Here is an 18,432-nt window from a genome sequence, read left to right as displayed (position 1 = left end):
TACCAAATTACCATGCTCTCATGGTTTACTTGGACCCCCCCAACCACGGCTGCTTGAGGCTGTAATTCTTCCTGATGTTTACTTCTCCACTCTAAAAGTGTGACCTGGAAAAATTCCTGGAACCTTAATGCCATAGCCCTCAATTCCTTATACTACTCAGATGCCAAAATGAGGAACTGCACTCCAGTCATCATAACGTCTTTAAAACGAGGGATAATGGATACAAATCAAGCGGAAATTATATTTTTGAAAAACCCAAGGTTAGAAGAGATATGAAATGTCACTGTATTTCTGTTAAACAGAGGTTTAACTTTTGGACTCTGAAGCACACTGTAAGTATTTAAAAAATGGCACAGAAACAACATATTTAGCCAGTACTGTTATGACAGTTTAGTGTGAGGATGGTTTAAAATCTGAGATTTCATGAGTGGTTTTATTATTTATTTGTTTTGTTGTGATTGTGTATATAATTCCTAGGTTACAGATGTACTTTAGGTTTAATTTTCCTTACATGTTGATTGTTGCATCAGGGTAGGTGTTACCGACGCGTTTTCTGTTTTTTTATGTGATTTCTTATGATTGTATTTTATGTCAGTTATGCTATCATGGTTAAAATGAACTTTACTGAATGAAAAAGTGAAGATAAGAGTCTTCAGTTTGTAATTTCTAAAGAAAATCTTTAAAAATAAAGTTCTTTATTAGATTGCATCTTCAACAGCATCAACCTGTGTCTTTGACGTCCAGCCAGCTCTCCTGCCAGAAGACAAAGATATTGAGGACTCCCGTCACTGCTGAACTCCAGCTAACCTCTCTCCTCTGCGTACAACATACCAATTTATTTTCTGTTCCAATGCCAAGTACATAACCCCCACCTCTCCTGCTCATCTGTCTTCAGACTGTCAAGTACGTCTGTTTCTTTTCATCTGCTCAATACGACTCCTTACAACTGCCCACCATCATCTCAAGCCTATACACATACCCTACTTACCACAACACTCCTTTTCTCAACCCCTTTTTTCCTTTAAATCATCTCCATGGTTCAGTTCAGCTTCAGGCTTCGGCAGTCTGCAATGCTAATATGATTTCTAGCTGAAATGAATCGTGCAAATGTGCTGTAGCCTCTCCTTTTCCCCAGTGGGTTCCCATTTAAGTCCACTTCATTTGACTGGAGTGGGTGGAGGGTTTTTTTAAATATTATTTATGCTTTTTTTTTTCTTTTTTTGAACTGCGGAGGATTACAGTGGACATTTTTCTAGGCTTGATGTTTGTGGGTGGAGTATCTCTTATTTTTCCAGCATCCAAAAAGCCCTGTTAGTTTATTGTCTTCTGCAGTATGCAAAGAATATGTGTGAGTGTGAGTACGAGTGTGTGTGTGTGTGTGCCGCTGCAGCAGTATGTTGCTGCAGATCTCTGTGTGCCCAAGAGTGTTTTCTAAAAAAAAGTCCTTGCCCTCGGCAGGCAGCGAGGTTTGTACACGACAAGACTGTTTATTTCATAATCACAGGGAGGAGGTTGCTGCCTGTGCAAAGACAGAAAGAAGTCCCGCTCGTGCTATTGTTCTCATGCTTTTGACAAAAACTGCTTTAAGCATGCTTGTAGGGAATCTGGTGGGTCCACCACATCCAGGTTTGTGTCCAGACTGAAAGATACAGTCAGATTTGGCTCGTATATTCATATTTTCCAGATGATTGTTGACTGGTCAAGACTGTAGTGATCCACACCCTCACTGTGAAGAGCATCACATTTTGTTTTTCAAATTGAAATTAATGTTGCTGTGCTTGGTCTCCAGAGGATAAATCCTAATAGGTTTAAATGAAACTCCACTAAAGGAGAACAGATGGTTTCAATGCTTTAGATTTTTTTAAAGAATGGGCCTTTTGGGTGGTGGCTACACATAGTGTAAGGACAATCACTTTCCACAGAGCACAGGTCTGTTATTTCTGGCCCTCTGAAAAAGGAAATCATCTATTAAGGAGGGGGCACAAGCCAGTGTAAATGGACTGGTAATTACATAGCCCCTTTCTATTCAGATGAACACATAAAGTGCTTTCTACTAGAAGTCTTATTCACCCAATCCTAGACACATTCATACACCGCTTCTATGAATGGCTAAGTGTGTTTTCATCCATACACACACACACTCACAAATGGATGCATTGTGGGAAACTCAAGGTTCAGTAACTTGCCCAAGGATACTTCAGCTTGTCGACTGAAACGGATCAACCAACCAAGCTAGTGTACTCCATGTGCTGGCCCAAAGTCGGGATTTAAGGGGAGATTTGCATCTGGAAGCTCCAAGTAAAATTTCTGCCCAGTCAATGGGCTTTTGTGGGCAATGTGGGTTCGAATAATTCCATACTGGACTGGTTGAGGCCTGGATGGAGGTGAATGATCTGCTGTCATGACAAATGATCGGAACAGCTAAAAGGAGAAGAAAAAAAAGAAATAAAAAACCCAGAAAACATTTAACTTTCTGTGTAGGAAAAAGTCAAGATTAAAATAACTTTAGTCAGCTTATTTCAAGTTGTCCCATATTTGAATAATTACAGGCACAAGTTTTCCCATCAGTCTCAGTACTAATCAGAAAATGTTATGCCCTAACGTACTAAACTAAGATGGTAAACAGGATAAACTGTCACAGTTTTAATAACAGCATTAATGTGAAAACATTCATGATAATCATACAGTGAAAATCTGAAAGCCCCATCTGATATCAACACATAGGATAAACCCAGAAAAGTAGCAGTCTGGTGGGGTTTTTGTGAACAGAGAAAGCCGGAGTGGAGTCAGACTGAAACATGCTGCTGGCATACTCTTTGACTTAAGCCAGCTAAAGCATGACTGTAGACTCTAAAATCGTGTCTTGTTAAGACCAACTGTATGTTTAAGTGGACTTTAAGCACTTTTAAACAATGATTAAGGAGTGTAGCTGCTAATGTTGCTGTGTGTAGAAATATGGGCAAGGCCCAAAATCACAAGAACATCAGATATTACTGGCTATATATGTGCGATTAACATGGCTACAGATTCAGTGATCAGTTTTGAGTTGATGCAGGATTTGAACCCCACTCTCCTGGGTAAAATGGCTGCACTTAAATTATCTGAGAATGGCCAACATCACCCAGCATAAGATAGATTTTCTTAAGCCTAAAGACAGAGGAGGCAGTACACTTGAAATCCCTTCTTTCTAGTGATTAATCACAATATGCAGAAAAATGATATTATGGACTTTTTTTGGGTGCCACAGGCATAATCATCCACCCCAAACTCAAGTTTCTACACAAACTGCCAAAAATGCGTTTGCGTCTAATTGTTCTGCAGCTGTAGTTGTTCTGTAATATATGCTGTGTACATGCTGTGTGACTCAAGTATACATGTGCCTCCACAGCATCTCTTATACTGTGAGAACAGGCACAGGGCTCCCGGGGGGGGGCTCTGACAAACGACTCTACTGGCACAATTTAGCAAAACAGCTTCATAAAACAGATTAATGGAGAACTCCTCGCTGCCATGCCAAAGCAGAAATACTACACTGCGGGTCTTTGTTTCTACTGTGCTTTAGTCTGTCTGTAGTGGTCTGTGTGAAGCCTGGATCATATGACTCACATGCTCTGTCCCCTCAGGGTCTTCATCCACTGCCAGACACCTGACCAAAGCTCGACCCTCAGCTGCAACATGATTCAGAGATACGAAAGAGCTCCCGGCAGTGCTCCTAAAATTATTCACATGAACCTGACAACGTTCCTCACGTGCATTTCTGTTTGCTTCCGTTTCAACATAAAGTGCCGTTTACTTGTCCAACCTTTGAGTTTAATGACTCATGAATAGTTTATGCCTCATTTGCCAAGTGGATGAATTTTAGCTGTTCAATAAACAATGAGGCTCAAAGTGCATCCAGGATGAATCTGCCAAACAAAAAGAGCTACAGCGTGGGAATTTGAATGATGCCATTATCTTTGTTTTTGGCCGCTGAAGAATTCATCAAGACCTATGACATCTCTGTCACGTTCCCAATTAGACTCTCCTGCACGGCTGGCACTCTGCTGAGGTTTATTTACATATTTCTATAATGGTCAAATCAGGAGAGTGCAGTATAGCATGAAACACTTTACTCCCTCAGATTCCTGCTCTGGTCTGAGTCTGCAAGCTCATCCAATATTGAACTCTTTGTCTACAAGACGAGTCAGTGTGGCTGGGAAGCAAAGAACTGGGGCAGAAAACAGCTTCATCTCTGTTTTGATACCGCTGTCTGTTCGGAGCCTCTCATCTCTTTGCTGTCAAGGTTGGTATTGTAAACCAGTATGACAGCTCAGATTCTGTCTAATTCTATGAAATGCTGCAGTCAGGGTTTTGGCAGGGCCAGCTCACTCAGACCAGGCTCTGAAGATGTTTATTTAATACCACTATTCTGCTATTCAGTACGCTCATTAGGAGCATGTCTGCGCAACAAAAAAATCCCACATTGATAATTTATTCACTCACCAGCAACCACTTTGATGTTCCCTTTATTCGCCATCCTGATGCACTTTCATGCATTTCAATTGCTGTCCTATAGCTCATCCATCTCCCTCTGCACTGGCACTGAACTCTGACCTCAACAAACCCCCAGTGTATACAAAAAAGATGTAATTATCACAAATATACATTAACAAAGTCTAGTCTCAAAATCCATTCTTTTTAAACGGCTATTTCTGGAGTAGCTTGAATTTCTAAAGATCTGTTTTGCAGTTCAGTGGTGCATTTTTCTGGTCGACTAACTATAAATGATGTGAACTAATGCTGAAGTTCACGGGCAGCTATGGTACAGAGGGGTCTGGAAGTAGAAGAGAATCTTAGGGCTGGCTGTCATTGTTGTGCATAAGAATCAACGCAGCTCTATTTGCTTTGTAAGCAGTAACATCTTTAGACTGAAGTGCAATGCAGGTTTGATTTAAGCAGTGGTTTAAATGCCACAATCTAAGAATGAGAGATGGTGCACGACTCGGACTGCAATAAAGTAGTGTTCTACTCCCAGAGAGTGCACAGCCTCACAGATCAATGAGCTAACTTTTTCATTTTTAATGTAATGCTCCATCAGAATTCTCTCCTTTTCTGCATCTCCTTGCGATGTGAACACACTGTAGACACTAATCACAGCGGAGCAGATTTCCACTCAGAAAGATTAAAGCTAACTACCTCCAGTAGCTAACACTTCTTCTCAGCCTCAACCTCTAAATTCAGGATATTTTTTTTTTTTTTTTTTTTTTTTTTTTTTTTTTCCACCCACTGAGCCAAAAATGGGATGCCAAGAGCAATCCTCCCTGGATTATTTAAACAGCCACTTCAAAGCGGAGCAATTATAATCCTGCATTATTGATATGGGAAAACCAGTGAGTAAATGTCATAGTAACTAGAAAAAGAAGTGCCACAGACATGTGAGAACATGCAGAGTGTGAGCAAAGGAGAAGTGCTTTTAGGTTTGAGGTTTAAATTCTTTGATAAGAATTTAAGTTAATCTCACCCCTCCGTTCAAATACGTGAGACACGCTTGCATGTTCATATAAAACACCTTCACTTGCTTGAATATGTGAAAGACGAACATAGATATTTGAGTCTCACACAACATCTTCCTAATCTGAAATGCAAAATTCTCCTTCCACACTTGCATTTCATCTTCACAGATACATAAAACTGCATTATCTAAACTGCAGTCCATCGCTGAGGGAGAGCCAGCCTTCTTTGTTCACACATCACATACATGGCAGACTTATAGCCCTAACCTTCCTTATGGAGTCTTCATAAATGTCACCGGTGTCATGAGTACTCCAACATAAGCGTAGATGCATGCACCCACAATGACATCCATGAGTGCTTGCTGCAAAAAATAAGCTCATGCACAATAACTGTTTTTAGTCTATAGTAGTGAAATAATGTTGTGCTCACACAGTAAGCGTTCTGACCCAGATTAGAGCATGTATACGTGTGTCCGTGTTAGTAGTTAGTAGTAAGGGTGCGAGTGAATTAGGATGCACGTGTCCCAGAAAACAGAGTGCAGATGGTTATTTTAGTCAGGCAAAGGCTGCAGGCCGCGTACTGTCATGTTGTGTAAATCCGGTGGCAGGAAAATGGTCCATCCCTCCAGGTTAATGATGAGATAGCTGCACATTTGGGGAAATGATGAATGAGAAGAGTGGTGAAGAAAACTAAAATTATGTAACAGTCAGCCGAGCAGTTGCGATTTTAGATCCTGCGAGGCTTGCAATAAGTTTCTGCTCATTGCCATCAGCACTTCATGAATAATTACATTTCTTGCCTCAGTGACCTTGGTGGATTCAAAGTTTACTGACCTTTAAAATGTCTGAGCAAGAACCAAAAGCATTTGTCTTCAGACTTTTACAGGAAGAGTGCCTGTTCACAAAAGTGGATGTGTTGAAGGTTGATGATGCATTGATGGCGGGTGACTTATTGCTTCCTGCCACTGCGCCGAGAACAGCTTCCAGCACGTTTCAAAGAGGGTCAAGGACTTTGCAGCAGAAACACTTTACACTTAAATTATCTACACACCTTCACAAAATGTGCCTAGAAAAAACAAAACTTTGTCTCGTGACTATTTGTCCGTGCAAACAGATGTGTGTCTGGGTGAAAAACAGAATGTGGCGCCTTAGTTTCAAACAGAAGCTGTGGAAATGTTTGTGTTGGCTGTGGTGATATAAACAGTGTGACAGTTCCCAGACACTCTGGAGATGTGCATGAACACACACAGATATCCATCTATAGCGTCTTCCCATATGCTACAGTATGTCAGAATGGGAGCCATAAATGTTGTTGCAGGATCCTTGAACTCTGAGGAGCATCTTGTGAGTCATACAGAGTTTCTTTGTCAAAGCAGAAAGATGAGCTGTGTGTGTGTGTGTGTGTGTGTGTGTGTGTGTGTGTGTGTGTGTGTGTGTGTGTGTGTGTGTGTGTGTGTGTGTGTGATTCCTACATTTCAGCTGGCACACCTATTCTCCATCGGTTCATTTACTGCAGCATATATTCCTTCACTCCCTAGCCAAACCTGCAAAAGGATTTAATGTCATGCCTGAATCTTTGATTTAGTGTTTTGTGTTTTTGGTCTGTCGAGTTCTGTTTATTATTAAATATCTTCAGTTTGATTCTATCATGGTTCCTCGGTCATTGACTCGGTGTTTTGAGTTTGTTATTCTTTGTCCTCAGTCAAGAGTTTTCTCATTTGTAATTTCCAAGGCTCTTATAATTATGTTTGGATTAGATGCTGGAGTTGCAGGTTTTTGGTAATTATTTAATCTTGGACCTTTGTTCATGTCTATTCTCAGTGAGCACTCTGCTTTGGGTTATTTGTAGTCTCCTGTTATTTTTCTTATTTTGCCAGTTCTTCGTGTTGTGTTCTTTGTCTTCGGTCTTTTCGTCTCCGTTTAAGTTTGAGGTTTTACAATTCTGGCCCCAGCTAAGTTTTGTTTTGTAATTTGTCCCTGTATGCTCCAGCAATGAAGTTTATGTTATGTGAGGAGTTCTGCATATTGGGTCCTAAATCTGCCTGCCACACAGCGTATTGTAACAGATTCTTAATTTACTTATTCTTTACATTATCACCGTTTCCTTCTCTGTCAATTCCCCCAATGTTTAGTTCTGTCTCAGGTTCCCTGTTAGCTATTGTGCATCATTTCCCATTTTATTTTGGCACCATTTGCCTCATGTGTATTTTTGGTTTACATCCCTCATCTCATTTCCCTGATTTAGTTTAGATATGTTAAGCTCCCCAGCTGTGTCTCATTGCCCTTTAGCCCTTTGTGTTTCTGTGTATTAAAGCCTCCGTTTGCCTTAGTTCTTTGTTACATCATATTGTAGTTTTGTGTTGCGTTCCCAGCCTTTTTAAGACATTGTTTTTCCCCCTGTAATCATCCTCATGTGCTACTTGTTGGTTCTCAGCTTTCTTGTGGATACTTCACTGTGGGATTTTCATGGGCTTTGTGTTTTGGACTCTTTCATCGCCTACAATAAAAGTTTGTTCTTATTTGATATCTGCCTGAGAGTCTGCATTTAAGTTTTCATTCACATGCACACACACGACATTTAATGGCCCTTCCACTTACCTGCACTTATCTACCTGCCTGCCCACTTCCAACCGCTCTGCTGGAAATGACTGACCTGTTCATGCCCTCCACCATCTGTAAATAAAACACAGACAACTATGTATGAAAGACTAATTCCTGCACAAAGTCCTTCCTCGTGCCAAACCCTAACCTGTCCAGCAGGTGTCCCATCCAGTTTCTGTAGGAGAGAGAACCCCCCGTTCCCACATACCTCCACCAAGATGAAGGTTAACTGTAAGTTCAATAGGGAAGAATTGTAATTACTCATCTGCCTGCTTTCCTGGCTGTTCAGGCGGCCAGTTTGTTCTTTATATCACTTTCTCTTTCCTATCCTTTCAAATGCAATATTGACCCCATTATTCTATTCCAGCCATTTATTTTTGCAAGTCGATCAAAAATCTGTGTTTATCTGTTATTCTGCCTTTTAGACTCTCATTCATGCAGCCCACATCCTTCCCATCTCTGCCTCACCTTAGTCATCCAGACCCCTATCCAAGCCTCCATCTTTATCTTTGTCTTTATCTTCACTATCAACGGTATCTAGAGTCCAGTCTAGATTTACTGGAGTCTATTTTACAAAAGGCTTTTAATTAAACAATATATTTCAAATCCTATTCAGTTCTTCCAAATGATCTCTCCTTTTCGAGCTCTTTCCCTGTTAAATCTGCACAAATTTAATAAAATCTTTAGACTGAATTATCTGGGTTCTGCTTTCAAATCTGAATTAATCTTTTGGTTTGCGATTTTTACACAGCTTTTGACCAACAGAGTTTTATACAAGATTTAAGATCGCTAATTCATGATTATCTTTGAATTTAATGTAAAAATGAATGATGGCAAATGATATCCCCACTGGGTTCCTGACTGACAGCAGAGTATAGGCAGAGTCATTTAAGTGTTTGAGCTCTTTTGCCATTTCCCTAGGGGAAACAGCTTTGATTCGAGTGACTGCTCTGTATCCTGTAGATATTGCAGTCAATACTGACCTCTTTGGCAACCGTCCTGTTCTCCCTCTCTCCATGTCTTGTGAAGCACATTCCATTCAGTCTGCTGAGCTGCTCGTCTTTGTGCTTCTGCTTTGAAAAAGGTGCAAAGTTTGATGAAGAAAGTCACAACTCTCTCTGATAATACAATTAAACAACCTCTCTAAACATTTGTTGCACTTATGACTAATATACTTGTCGTTAAGTGTGTTCAAAAGGCAAAAAGTCAATAGAGGATGACCCATCTGAACAAAGAGAAACTTGAGCAATTGTGTAAAGTACCCCACTTGCAGTGCACTTATTTTGCAGGACCAATATTTCTAGAAAAAAAGGCCTTAAAAATAAATATAGCAGAAATTTTAAATACTCTTTAAGATATATCATAATGATTACACTACCTCATTCTGAGGACAGACGTACGAAGTCATGCACACCCTGAACATTTGTGAAAACCTTGTCAGGCTAAATCGAGTCCTGGGGGATGTTTTGTTCTGCTGTTGAGGCTAAATGCTTCAGATTCAAAAGCTGTAAAACACTTGGGTTTAAACCAGCTCAAGGGTCGAGAATCTGCGGCACCAACAGATATCGTTTTCTTGGAAGAAGGTGATTAGCAGGCGTGGCTCATATTCCCCCAGGGATCAATTTACCTCCATCTCCTCTGAAATAATATTGTTATTTTGACAAAAACGTCAAGGCAATGTGGTGTGCTCTACTGGTGAGTTTTGCCCACTTTCTCTGACCGGATGAATGACAGAGAGAGGCAGCTGATTGACTGACTACCACAACAGCAACCTGCGTGTAGAGGTGGGTTGGGCTGTGCCAGGAGTTTTGCTCAATGGACTCTTAATTTTCAGTCCACCTCAGCAGTCTCGTGGGTGCTTCTTGTGCCACACTGATGCCACTTTTGAAGTTAATGTGAGAGCTCATCATGTCATCTAGTTTTTAACGGTATTTTTTTAAACCATGGCGTTCCCCTGGAACCCCCTTTCTCGATGGACTTGAGCTCCTGAATCAGGAAGTTGACTTTTATTACTCACATCCATTATTCTCTCCGTGTGAGTGAATTACAAGCTAGTAAACAGAAACACATTGCTGTGTTAAGGTTTAAGCGAGGTGAGGAGAGACCTAGAGATAGCTTTTATGGAAGGAGGTAAGAGGTACATGGGTGAAGTAGGAAACAAGAGAATGGAGGGATGGCACAGGAAGAGAGGAAAAAGGGTACACTGCACTAATGTGGGGAGACAGGGCCAGTCAAGGGAGCATCTGTTTTTAGAGTCTATAAACCCTCCATCCACCCTCCCCTGTTCTAACCCCCTCTGCTTTTTTTTTTAAGCAACATCTCTTTCCCAGAGCCCGTAGTTTCTTTTTTTCCTTTCTGTTTGTGTCCACACCACAGTGAGCTCTAAACAGCCCTCTTTTCACCATCAGAAAGCAAAGACCAGGAGCTTCTCCCGTGGGAGTTGGATAACGGCGAGTGGAGACAGCGAGTCTGCCTTTGTATTTTGATATTTTAGGGTCAGTCCGGGCAGTTCTATTCAATAACAGAAGGCTATAAAAATATTGAATTGTTATTAGAGTCAAGGCCTGAGAAATAATTCAAAGCATGTACACATATATGTGTGTGAACCATTATTACATAAGAGATTAGCGTTTGCAAAGGAAAGAGTGGGGTGGGTTTGGATGCTGAAACAAAGATTGGAAAGAATTGAGGGGAGGTTTTATAGTCATCTGTCCTCATTCATTTGTCATTTTCATCCAATAGAAAGGAAATCTGGAAATAATTAAAGGCCGATCAGCCTCAATCACTGAATGTCATTCAATAAATTCGAGGATTATTTAATAGCTGTTGGAATCCAGCCATTTGCTCTTTGCTTTTCTCAAAAAAAAAAAAAAAAAAAAAATCTCCCTTCATGTGGAGTTGCATGTTTCCTCTAATTCCATCAGAAAAGAAGAATTTGTTGAAAGCATGCATGTCATGCTCCTCCCATGTCCTCCGCTGAACCCTGCAACTATTTTCCTCTGGTGAAACCTCCAAATGGCTCCTCTGGATGACTACATCATTTCATCTTCGTATCGTGCTTCATATTTCACCCAAGGAGCACAAGAGAAGGACTGGGAAAGTACAAAAGAAGATACTCGTGTTTTTACTGGAGCCTCAGGGTCAGCCATGGGCTCATAACAGACCTTAATCAGAGAGCAAGGAAAGAAGAGAATTCATAAAGGAAAAACAAGAAAAGGTTTCTATGGTGCTGTAAAATCTAGAAATGCACTAATATTAACCCTGTGGATGCTCTGACCTTCACTTTCAGAAAAACAGCAAACAGTAAAACATAGTAAGCATGAGTCTTGATTCAGAACTACTTGAACTACTGGCACCTTCAGTTTCTCTGCTGTTGTGCACATTTCTCCAAATTCTTTTTTTTCATGAGAGCAGCTTAATGTGAGACCTCCCCACAGATCTCGGTGATTAAAGTTGATGGTTTTTCGCTCCCTCATAAAAATAGATGGATCTCTAGTGAAGCACAGGGCTTGTTCCCATTAGCCAGTTGACTAACTGCATCGTCGGTTATGGAGCCAGGTATTGAGATGGTGACGAGACGGACGCAACTGCTGCAATGCAGATCTCACAGGAACATGCAGTCACTGTAGCCTAAAGCGAAGGTAACAAGTGGATTCACCAATACTGGCTCTCAACCACACACACACACACACACACACACACACACAAAGTCATTAATTGCTCCCCGCTGACTGGGCACCTGGTACTGTTGTTTCTGATAATCAATCACCAGAGCAGTAACTCCCACCCAGATTTATTCATCATTTTATGCTGCAGTTTTGTGTGGCTTTTGTCTGTGTGCTGCTGTGTTGCTTGTGCATATGTCTTTGTGTGTGTGTGTGTGTGTGTGTGTGTGTGTGTGTGTGTGTGTGTGTGTGTGTGTGTGTGTGTGTGCGCGCGGTGTCTAACTGGGTCAAACCCTTCCATTGCCGTTCAGACAGTCCACTGGGACATTAATCCAGGATTGAAGCACGATCCTCTAACTCAATTAAACATCTCTGTCTTATAGGACACACAAACACACAAACGCGTGCCTAAACTAACGCTACCATCGCTCTAGCTTATCCTGTCACATGCAGATGACTTGGAATAATTTCTTGAAAATACTCATAACCATAACTAAGTTTTCATGGTAATTTTTTTTATGCAAGGTGATTTATGCATGAATTTATGCTTATCCCAAATTAGAGGCAAGTCCAAACACTTGACTATGTCCTTATAACATAAGTTATATAGATAATTGTGTGTGTGCAGGTGAGTGCACAGAGTCAGTGAGGGTTTTAAAACTGATATCTCTGCATCATCCTTCCTCTGCTGTTTGTATTCTGGCATCTGTGTGTGATGGTAAGGGATGCAAGACATGAAGTGCTTTGTGTTTTTGTCTAATTTTCTATGTAGTTAAAATGTTTAAGCATTTATTTTTGACTTGTTAAAATCATCTCAAATCCATTTCAACTTATTTGCTCGTAATGTGGTACCTGACTGTATCATATTTCATTATTTTTTCGGTTTCTCAGTTTTGACAGCACCTGAATTTTACCAGCAAATCTTTAATGTTACATTTTAAATACACAGTTCACAGAGCTGCACTGACTCTATCACAAATACATTCTCATTTTAAAAATCTATCAGTTAAAAAGAAAATTGGCCTTGTCAAGTTCAAACAGCAGAATTCAAAGTACATTTCTGATCAACAAACCGGATGACGCTGTAACACCCATTCCTGCCACCAGATGTCCTCAGACTTCCATTCTGCTCTTAGGCGCCTCCCTGCCAAACTCACCTGGTTCCAATTTCCCACTAACCCCCATGTACATAGTTATGTTTTCAGACCTCACTCCTTTGTTAGATAGTATTTGGATCCTATGTGCATTTTTTGGATGCCTTTTACAACAGACCCTTTTAAAGTCTTTTCTGCATATCTGGTTCAGTCCGCAGTGGGCCTTACTTCACAGGAAGCAATAGTTTCTGTGTTTTTGACCCTGACAGCCTGCCGACAAGACTAGTCTGCCACCTTTCCCGTTGAGTTACACCAGCAGTTAGTTGTACTCTGCTCCTCGTGCACTCTGTCTTTCCTTTCTTAAAGCACCACGAGGATATGAATTTCATGTCACTATGCATTTGGAGTTAATATATGTTTTTCTGTATTTTTGAAAATATTTCACTCCCACACAGACTGTTCAACCAACATGCAGGTTTAAGTGTGGTAGGTGTATTCAAACACTGTGAAAAGGGTTTATCAAGACTGTGCAATAGGAATTAAAAGGGTAAGTAGCAGCCAGGTGCTCATAATAGAAATCATTTGATTAATTAAACATCAAGAAAATGTGAGCACCTCTAAAAAAGCAGAAGTTTTGGTAATTTGCCCATCTGGAGCATTCAGGTGTGAGTTGACACAACGCTACTATTCTTCCAGGAGTGAACATTGCAGCAAATTCACCAACAAGATCAGACCGTGCAGCACTCAGAATCTCTAGAGGTCTCAGTCAGCATGTTAAACGTTAAAGTTTATGACAGTACAATTAAAAATCAAGACTGAACAAGTGTGGGTTGCCAGTAGAATGCCCTCTTCTGTCTAATAAGAACATGGCAGCATGGTTTAGGTTTGCAAAGCTGCATCTGAACAAACCACAAGACTTCTGAGAAAATTTCCTTTGGACAGATGAAACCAAAGTGAAGATGGCATAATGTACAGCACCAATGGAAGATAACCAAGCACAGCACATCAGCACTTCATTCTAACTTTCAGGCACATTGGTGGAGTAGTGATGATTTGGGCTTGTTTTGTAGTCACACAAGTTCCTCTGTATACCAAAGTATTCCAAAGTCAAAATGAGTCAAATGTGAGGCCACATTTCACTTGGTCAAGACTGGGTCATACAACCAACCAATGACCCCAAGCAAATTTACAAAAGAATGGCGGAAAATGAAAACAATTAAGGGTTTGTAATGGTCTAAAGTCAAAGTCCAGACCTTAACCTGATTGAAATGCTGTTGTGAGACCTTAAGAGAGATGTGCATTAACAAATGAGGTGAATCTCAATGCACTGCTATAAAGAAAAGCAGGGTAAAATTCATCCAACGATGTAAGAGACTGATAAAGTCATACATAAGGAGATTACTTCAAGACATTGCTGCTAAAGGTGGGTCTACAAGTTAATGAATTATAGGGTGCATTTGTCTTTTTCACAGGAAGGCACAAAGCCCTGTGAAAACTGTACTTTTCACATGACTATAAGATAATGTCATTCACAGCTGATGGAGTCAAATCTGGCTATCTCTAAGCTTTGGATTTTGTTACCAAGATTTTCTCTTAGCAGCTTTATATAAAGCTCTTAGGAAGAAACTTATAGTTTTGACTTTTTAGCGCTCCTCCTAGTGGCAAAATGTGATCTTTGTGAATACAAGGGAATCTAAATGGGGTAGTGAGAGAGTGGCTTCAGTTTTGATTCAGGGTAAATAAGACTGAAACAGAAATTTGCTGAGTGGACAAAATGTCCTGTTAGAAACTTAAATAATGAAACAAAATAATTATTGTAGAAATGCATTGTGAAAAATATTTGTATAGCTTTTCTGTTTATCGGTTAAATGGTGCGATACATTTGTTCATTCTCAAGTTAGCATTAAAAAAATGAGGCTGCTGCAAAGAATAAAAGTAAATGAATGAATATTTGTGATTTAATGTGAATGTACCACAAGACTATTAGACTACCCACTGACTATTAGGTCAGTGTGCTTGCTGCCCGCCATCAGCATTATACAGAGAGACAGTGACTGTCAGGGGCAAAGATTGCTCCAGTGAAATAATTTGACAGTGTTTAGACAGCGCTGGCAACACGTGTCTTCCAATAAATGGCCGCACAAAATGATGGAAAGAGGGAGGAAATGGTGTAAGTCAGCAGAAATGAGACCCACACGCACGCGCGTGAGCACGCAAACACACACTGCGTCTGATTTCTCCATCCACCCTAAACGAGAATGACACTGAAATACAGACAAGTGTTCTCGTCGCTGAAGCCTGAAATTGCCTTTTCCCTCCTGCTGTTGATTGTGTTTCACACTCAGTGAAACAAGAGCCAGGACCCCGGCACAACTTCAGTGTCGATGTGTGTCTGTATCTAGTCTTACTCATTAGAGCTGCACTCACACCAGCGTGAAAGAGATTTTATATTCAGGCAGTAAGACTGTTTTTATGAATGGAGGGCGCCCACTGTTCAACAAGAGAGCGATCTGGTTAGTTAACCAGCCACCAGTCCAACTTCCCTCCTCTTAGCATGGTGTGACTGTGGCTGTGCAATACTGCACATTAATTTGTCTACAACACTGCTTCCTTATTAACAGCCTCAGCCATTTTTTTCCTTTCTGTTCTCAGTCTATAGTGATCAGACTTTCATAGCCAAAATAATACATTTTTTTTAAAAGCAAATTTGTCCTTTTACAAATTAGAAACTTTAAACACTCTGGACTTTGAGCCTGTAGTCAGACATGTCCTTGTTTGAATGGCTAAAAAAAAATTTTTTTAAACTTAGATATTGTTTACTGTTTAGTTCACTAATTTTACTTCTTAGTGGAGAAAACACAGACAGTACATTTACTTACGTGGTGTCATTTTTAGCTCCTTGAGCAGGGGTCCCCAATCTCAGTCCACGAGGGCCGGTGTCCCTGCAGGTTTTAGATCTCACCCTGGGTCAACACACCTGAATCACATGATTAGTTCATTACCAGGCCTCTGGAGAACATGTTGAGAAGGTCATTTATCTATTTAAATCAGCTGTGATGGATCAAGGACAACTAAAACCTGCAGGGACACTGGCCCTCATGGACTGGGATTGGGGACCCCTGTCCTTGAGTATTTTTTCTGATTCACTACGTTTCAAAGGAAAACTGTAGTTTTAGCTGTAGTTCATTACAGATTCTAATTCATTGTTTGTTTACAATATATTGTACAGTCATATACAGAAAAAGTTGGGACGCTTTTATTTAAGCTTTAAAAAAAACAGAATACAATGATTTGCAAATCTCACAAACTCATATTTTAATGTACAACAGAACAAAAAAAGTCGACACAGGCAACAAAAGGCTGGAAAAGTAAGTGGTGCTAAAAAGAAACAGCTGGAAGAACATTTTGCAACTAATTCAGTTAATTGGCCACAGGTCAGTGAACATGATTGGGTATAAAAAGAGCATCTTGTGTTTTCAGTGTTCTGTTGTGAACAAAATATGGGTTTAATTGATCAACTCATTGCATTCTGTTTTTATTAATATTTTACACAGCGTCCTAACTTTTTTGTATTACCTCATTGAGATGGTTATTTAATGAACAAAGAGTCTGAGTACCCGTTTGAACCATTACATTTTAATGTTCAATGTCATACCCTAATCGTCACTTTTGGCTACACAAAAGCGCACATACATGTCGTTCAAACTTTAGCTGCTGCCTTGCATAAGTAAAGAAAATTGCTTGTCTTGTTTCAGGAGACAAAACTAGGACAGTAACACATTGTGTTGATTCTTTACCGCTTCTGGGGAAGGTTAATCGTGTTTTTGCACGGGAAGGTTGGAGGGCACGGTCACCTTCAAAGCTGACAGGAGTTCTGCTTCACCTTGGTTCAGTGACACATTCATGAGTTTGGACGCTTGCACACATGAAGGATTGATAGCAGGTCAAGGTCAGTCTGTTATTCATTATGCCAGCCCCCAGCCCTGTTTCATTCTGTCCAGCCGAGTTTCGTTTTCCTTACAGGACGGTACGATAACAGACTGGAACAATCAGAGGAAATCTCCTCAGACATAACTGCCACACTTAAGCAATGAAGTCAGGTTAAAACAAAGACTTGTACAACTTTTACTACATGCTGAACTAAACAAATAGAAAGAGGTGATACCTGCAGTAGCATAAGTCTTTACAAACCAGTAAAATGAAAGGCATCACCGATTGTTACGTTTTCTTTAGAGATTCTATCGTTTCAGACAAGTACGAGGTCTGTCTTCTGCAAACAGAAACTACAATTAAATTTGTAAAGGTAGACAATATCAGAGTTTGTGCTGGCAGAGGTGTATGCTCTATAAGCAGGCTGTCAACAACCTCTAGTGGTAAACGGCGCACGGTGCATTTGACATAACGGAGAGGAGAAAAACACTAGATGGCGCCACATGAGTGAGAATGAAACACCACATGGCACATGGCGTGAGCCCAGCCCACAGTCCAAAGGCTGACATGGTTCACAGCTCAAAGCCACACACACGCACGCACACACACACACACACACACACATATACTGAAATCTCACTGATTACTGATCCAAGCATCCTGACTACACATCCATAAAATGTATCTCCAGTTTAAAACACGTGCTCACTCCTGCTGGTTGTGCTTTACATATCAAATCAAAGACAGATAGCCTTAACTACATGTGCTGAGCTGGTTTACACTCTGTCAACACTTCCAAGTGTCAACAGAGTCCAAAAAGTCCAAAGGTCAAAGATTAGACATTTAGTTTCCGTTTCTCCAGGACATATCAGCTGCCTGTGTGAATCCCCTCTTACATGAGCATAATCACACACAAACACCTGAGAGGAAGTCTCTGCGTTTGTTTGAATCTGAAACTGTTATAATGAAATCAAGATAAACAACATCACGCGTCAGCCTACGCTTGCTCATATTACTCACTGAGTTTCAGGTGAAACTTGAGCGAGCTGCAATCAAAACATCTCTTTGCAGTGGAAATGTAGTTTAAGAAGACATTTCAACGTGTGTGTGTGTGTGTGTGTGTGTGTGTGTCAGAAGTCATTGTGATGTGTCACTAGGACACCTGGGCGTGTCCATGTCCTCTCTCTGGTAGCAGCTGCAGCTCAAATTTCAGTCTGCTGTTACTTCCTTCATTCCCACTGCATGAACAGAGAACCCTGGGGGATCTTTTGATGAATTTGTTGTTAGAAAAAAAGGAAAAAAGCTGCCTTTGTATTGATTTTGTTGGCTGCTGTCGAGAAAAATCATAAAATTGGCTGCTTTTTAACCAGAACAACGCCAGCAGTGGTTTATTCACCATACCTCCCATTACAACATAACCAATAGGCTTTAAAGGCCAGTTGGATAATTCAACCAATCATTTAATCTCCTATCATGATCTCAAGGGGTACTCAGAGCAAAATAACCTCTCTGACTTTTGACAGGCATATGTCTTTCTGTTTCTGAAGAAACTGTGACAGACAGGCAGTGAGTCGGCTGAGTCATGTGGAGGAAGCAGATAAAGAGCTGATTGATATGCCAGTGTTGTGTGTGACAGCAGAGACGCGTGGA

The 18,432-nt window shown here is 40.6% G+C and overlaps 1 long non-coding RNA gene across 2 annotated transcripts; it reads right to left on the bottom strand.

Annotated features, from left to right (window-relative positions):
- Window positions 1–1,471: 1,471 nt before the first annotated feature.
- LOC102075882 (uncharacterized) lies at window positions 1,472–15,857 on the bottom strand. 2 transcript variants are annotated; one of them, XR_266745.3, is made up of 4 exons: window positions 15,732–15,857; window positions 9,077–9,166; window positions 8,091–8,165; window positions 1,472–2,421 (listed from the first exon to the last, which is right to left on the bottom strand). It is a non-coding gene; the product is annotated as an uncharacterized LOC102075882 (long non-coding RNA). The 2 variants fall into 2 exon arrangements; XR_266744.4 differs by having other exon boundaries at window positions 9,077–9,163; window positions 15,732–15,851.
- Between the last annotated feature and the right edge of the window lie 2,575 nt (window positions 15,858–18,432).

This window comes from Oreochromis niloticus, linkage group LG13 (genome assembly GCF_001858045.2).
Source record: "Oreochromis niloticus isolate F11D_XX linkage group LG13, O_niloticus_UMD_NMBU, whole genome shotgun sequence".
Taxonomy (NCBI): Eukaryota; Metazoa; Chordata; class Actinopteri; order Cichliformes; family Cichlidae; genus Oreochromis; species Oreochromis niloticus.
Note: the sequence above shows the minus strand (reverse complement) of the source record. Positions and strands in the feature narration are given on the sequence as shown.